We start from the raw sequence: 6,019 nt of genomic DNA, 5'->3' as shown, positions 1-6,019 counted from the left end.
CTAATTCAGTGGCATCTCACCATGTTGCAAAATGTATCAAAATATTTTGTAAAATGCGTAAAGGGAGTTTATGATGGGGGTAAAAGTCTTTATAGTGGCAATACAGAGAGAAAGAGAAGTAATTTGGAGGACGCACGTCAAACCAGGTACAATAACAACAACAAAGCTGTGGTTTTGTGCCTTACTGAAGTTCATTACACTTTACACTCCTTGAGGAAAATGAAAATTCTGTAATGGCTTTGGATGAAGGGGGCAAGGCATTTAAATGGAGAAAGATGGAATGGCGTAAGTCTTCTTTCTCCCTCTCTCCCTGACATTTCCTACTTCCCACCCTTCCTCCTTTCTCCCCACCTTCTTTCCTTTATTTATTTTTCAACAGGTATTTATCAAGTGTCTTCGACACGTTATGCATCCTGTTAGGTCTGCCGCGGAGGAAGACGGCTGCTGGGCAGGATGTGTGCAAAGGTAGAGAGGAGGGCTGGAAAAGTAGACCGGGCTTATGCTGCCCAGGACACGGAGGGTCACATTAAATGATAATAGTAGCCAATATTCATTTAGAAAAGCATAGCTCTTCTAAATGTTTGGCATATTTTCGCTTAATTCTTTCGACCACCTTTTATTCCATCCATTTTATAGGTGAAGAAACTGAGCCACCAGAGAGTTGAAATAAGTTGCCTGTGGTCACACAGAGCTAGAATTTGTTTTTTAGGCAGTCGGGTTTTACCATGTGTGGTTTTTTTTTTTTTAAGATTTTATTTATTTATTTGATAGAGAGAGATTACAAGTAGACGGAGAGGCAGGCAGAGAGAGAGAGAGGGAAGCAGGCTCCCTGCCGAGCAGAGAGCCCGATATGGGACTCGATCCCACGACCCTGAGATCATGACCTGGGCCGAAGGCAGTGGCTTAACCCACTGAGCCACCCAGGCGTCCTCTACCATGTGTGCTTTTAAGCGTGATGCTACACTGTGAATTGATTCCCCCCCCCTTTTTTTTTTGGCAGGCAAACAGGACCCATTTTGCTCCATTATTATGTTACGTTTATTACCTAGATTAGCTCATTCAACACTTCACAAAATACCCCTGCAGGATATAGCCTATATCGCTTCTGTGAGGTATAAGGCTGTGCCCTGGGGTAAGGTGATGTCTTCTGACACATATGGGTAGACTTTCTTAGCCTGATACTGCCTCTGTGAGGACATTCAATTCTATGATTCCTGAGTCTGCACATCAGAAAGTAGGCACCTGGCCTTGAGCAGCAAAGCCTCTCTGAGCTGGTCTGATGGTTACAGTGGCAGAAAATGTTCCTTCCCTCTAAGGGAGAAGAAAGCTTATCACTGCCTCTGGTCTGGAATCCTCTTCTGAAAACCATAGCTCTGTGTTCCTTCTGTAGCAGTAGCAGCCTGTCTAGATTCCTACAGAATGAATCTCAGGGCTAAGTCTAGCTGCCTCTTTCACAATCGCGATGTGAGAAAGCTGAGATGCCTCCCTGTCCTGCTACACTAGCCTGGGTCAAGGCTAGAACATAAATAGCAGAAAATGGAATGAGTGAGTGATAACACCCAGCTGGAAACCTGAAACCTGGCACCCTTTGATCTTGTTATTAGTAAATGTTCTTTTTTAGAAACAGAAGGATTGTTCCAGAGGAGCAGTGAGAACTGATAATCGATAACAATTAAGTAGTCATAAGGAGAATGAAAGTTAAAAAATAAACTCTAGGTTATTTATATGAGGATTTCATGGGGCCACAACCTATATTTAATAGCAATGATTTTCCAAAGGCACTTAGTAGAAAAGAGGAACTATGGAGATATTTGAGCTCCTTCTTATTCTACCTCCTCAACCCTATAACCTTGGAACCTCAGTCATGGAACATACACCTCCAGTTGGGTGCTCAAACTGACCTTGATGGTTCACACCTCTTCTTCTGCCAATGAACAACTGCATACTCATACACCTAGCAAAATGCCATGCTTGTTCTATTTCATTCCTAGAGGAATCATGGGTGTGAATATGTGTGTGTGTGTGTGTGTGTGTGTGTGTGTGGGGTGTGTATGCACACATGGGTGCTTTATTGGTGGTGGTTAGGTTGGGGTTTGGGTAGGGGAAAGGTTAGTTATCCACATCAGGGGTAAACTTTCATTTCTTCATTCTTTTTAATTTAATTTCTCCAAGGGTACAGTTTTCCTTCTCACTAGTGGTGTTCCTAAGAAATAAGGAGATCAGTTAATCACATTTTAAGCATTTTTCAAATATAATATTGGAGAAGGATGAGAAAGAAAGCAAAATTCCCTCACTAAACAAAAAAAGCCTCTTTTTAAAACGTTTTTGAAAAAGCACTTCCAGTGAACAAGCTATCACAGCTGGGTGGGACATTGGGATATTTACTTTTAAAATGAAGATTACTGATCCAGACGCTTGAAATAACTAATAAGAGGTCACTCTGGAGTCAAAATGATGTCGGGCACTCAAAGTAGATTTTATTTTTTAAGATTTTATTTATTTATTCATGAGAGACAGAGAGACAGAGAGAGAGAGAGAAAAGCAAGCTCCCTGTGGAGGAGGGAGCCCAATGCAGGACTCAGTCCTAGGACCCTGGGGTCATGACCTGAGCGGAAGGCAGATGCTTAACTGACTGAGCCACCCAGATGCCCTCAAAGTAGATTTTAATTAAAAAAAGAAAATGCAAAAACTCCACATACTCTGAAAATGTATTTTATTGGAAGGAGAAACACTGAACAAATTAATCAAGTGAGGGTTGCCTGGGTGGCTCAGATGGTTAAGCATCTGCCTTAAGCTCCATCATGATCTCAGGGTTCTGGGATCAAGCCTCGCATTGGGCTCTGTGCTCAGTGGGGAGCCTCCTTCTCCCTCTCCCTCTGCCTCCTTCTCTCTTTGTGAGATAAATAAATAAAATTTTTTTTATTAAACAGAGTAGTCTCTCCTGGGCCTCTATGTATGCTAAAGATTCACCATCACTTTCTCTTCCCTTCTTTCCTGACTTAATTATATAGTGTAGTACATGGATATTGTCTTTGATATTCCAATTTTCCACCCTCTCCCATTATGCAGCATTAGTGCCATTAAAATTCAGCTCCAAGGTGGACCCTGATTTTTTTTCTCTCCATGCAAGCATGGAATCCCACTCCCTCCGCTAATGAATGCTTTAAGGACCCAGAGCTAAGCCTGGGTTTAGTGACTTCGTGACTTTCCTGACTAGTGATTTCGTGACTTTCCTCTGGAGCCAGTTATTGGTTCAGTGTTGAACTTGTGAGTTCCTTTGAACCGTCAGATTAAGGAAGGACTTTTGTCCCATTACTAATCCTTTATTTTCCTCTTCATGTGAAAAAAGAGAGCACGTAGCCTTGTTTATCATTGGCAATTATCTTGCCGTCAGAAGAAAAGAATCTAGGTCTTTGATGACATGATAGCTTGTTTAACTTACTGTAATGTCTGCTCTTTACTGGACATCCATTTACCCAAGCTAGTGAGTTAGTACAAATCTTTCTTCCTGGTGATGAACACAGTTGATCTAAAGAGAAATTTAAAATTTGTGTAACATTTACAAATGTTTGCAAAAAACAAACAAATGAAAAAAAATTTTTTTCCAGTGACACCGGATGCTTTTAATTTTCTCTAAGAGAAAATGTCTATTTTAATTTAAAATGTAAATCTTTGCATATGTAGGATTTTCCTCTCAGCAGCAGAGGGTGGGCAGAAGACCTAGGATATCTTTGTTTTCCTAGCACCTAATATGAAAACTGAATAAATGTATGGTACCATCTAATGGTATGTCTACCTGTATTATCTCAGCAGTTTACAGTCATGCAAACTACTTTTTGGAATTATGATATCCAATTGCTTGACTTTGAGTACATGGAACTCTCTGTGAGCTCACATCTTAGTGGAGGAGATAGATATAAAAACCATTTATGATATAAAGTAATAGACATAGAAATAAAGTGTTTCCAGGACCTGGAAGTAGAAGTACCTGCCTCTGACTATAATGTGGTCTTATCAAGGAAATATGTCCAGAAAACTACATTCATAAGAGTTGTGTAATAGTTTGCCTGGCAGGCACGAAAACTGGGTGGTAAAGAGAAGGCATTCTAGGAAACAGGAATAAGTATGTGCAACAACACAGTTATGTGGACAGTAAATCCTGGCATCTTCAAGGAAATTTAAGTAATAGAACATTTCTAAAGAGGAAAAGAAAGGAACTCGTATTTGTTAAGCAACCAAGTTGTGTTAGGAGCTGAGCAAGGTTAACATGTATGGCCTAACTTGATTCTCACAACAAATATTTCATAGGTTAGGAACAAGAGGCTCATATAGGCTGGGTGGGTTTGGCTGTTTTTACAGAACCAGGAAACAATAGAGCTAGGATTTAAATCTGGTTTAGTCTGGGGCTAATATTCAGGCGTTTCTCATGAAAATATGATGTCTATCTGAATCTTAGGGTACATGGAGAGCACAGTGGGGAGATCAGCTTTCAAATTTTGGGAATGCCAGGGGTACCTGGCTGGCTCAGCGAGTAGAGCATATGACTCTTTTGTAGGTTTGAGCCTGATGTTGGGTGTAGAGATTGCTTAAAAATAAGAATCTTTTTAAAAAAGTACACATGTAGGGAATGACATATATGAGGAGACTTGCACAGTATGGTTGTATTTCATAGGCAGACGGAAGAACAAGGCTGCGATGAATCACCTGGGGCTTAAAAATTTGTCAGTTATCACCCCACTGGTTATATTCATCACATTTGCATAGTCAAAATCACTCAGAGATAACTTTAGGGTGTGAAGGAAGGAGGCCAAACCGAGTTTTGAGGAATGCCATTATCTAAGGAGTATTTATGGACAATGTGTCAGAAAAGGCAAATAAAAAGGAGTGCCCCCATGTTAGGAAGAAAACCAGGAAAGGGTGGTGAGATAGAAGCCAACCGAGCTCTGAATTTCAACCTAGAGGTGGTAGTTAAGAGCACAGAATATTTCAGAGAAAGTAATGGTCAATTAAGCTTCCATAATGTTGGTTCCCCCATCCCTATTCCTGCTAATCTAGGAAGTCAAGGGGAGGTGTAATTAAGAGGCAACTTCTCACTCACATTCACAAAAACACCCTCACAAGAGCAGCCACCCAACGGGAATAAGACATTTCAGGAGACACTGATATTTGGAATCCTACTTCAATCTCAAAGTTGGAAAAAGAACTCAGAAGTCACTTATTCTCAGGACTGTTAGGTGGCTCAGTTGAGGATCCTGGGATTGAGACCCGAGTCGGGCTCCCTGATCCGTGGGGAGCCTGCTTCTCCCTCTACCTCTGCTCCCCTGCTCCTGCACTCTCTATTTCAAATAAAATCTTTTAAAAAAGTAACCTATTCTCTATCTTATGTAATGGATAAATGAGTTGCACCCTTATTTATTATTTTTTTAAAAGATTTTATTTATTGATTTGTCAGAGAGAGTGAGCACAGGCAGACAGAGTGGCAGGCAGAGGCAGAGGGAGAAGCAGGCTCTCTGCTCAGCAGGGAGCCTGATGTGGGACTCGATCCCAGGACCCTGGGATCATGACCCGAGCCGAAGGCAGCCGCTTAACCAACTGAGCCACCCAGGAGTCCTGAGTTGCACCCTTAAACTGACACTTGCCCATCTGAGTATTCAGGAGGCTTATTCATGAGATCACTGAGGTTAAAGACCTATACAACACCTGCATTTTCTCATATATGATGATCATTTCTTCTCCAAAATGTATCAGTAAAAACAAAAGTGATTCATGTATTTGTATCACCTGTATGATATCTTATAGGTTTCAAAGCACTTTCACACATATTTATGATTTGATTATCTCTGCAAACCCAAAAATTAGGTAGAGAAATTAAGTGTTCCACTTTGTAGATGAGCAAAGAGTGGCATAGTGAGGTTAATGTAAATTAACCCGAGGTTCCTTAGAAATAGATTAATGAGGCCCGAAGAAAACAATCAGCTCTAATTCCTGGTCTTCTCTTAGTCACAGTACCATTAGTGGA

The sequence above is a fragment of the Mustela erminea genome, chromosome 6 (assembly GCF_009829155.1).
Source record: "Mustela erminea isolate mMusErm1 chromosome 6, mMusErm1.Pri, whole genome shotgun sequence".
NCBI classification, from domain to species: Eukaryota; Metazoa; Chordata; class Mammalia; order Carnivora; family Mustelidae; genus Mustela; species Mustela erminea.
Note: the sequence above shows the minus strand (reverse complement) of the source record.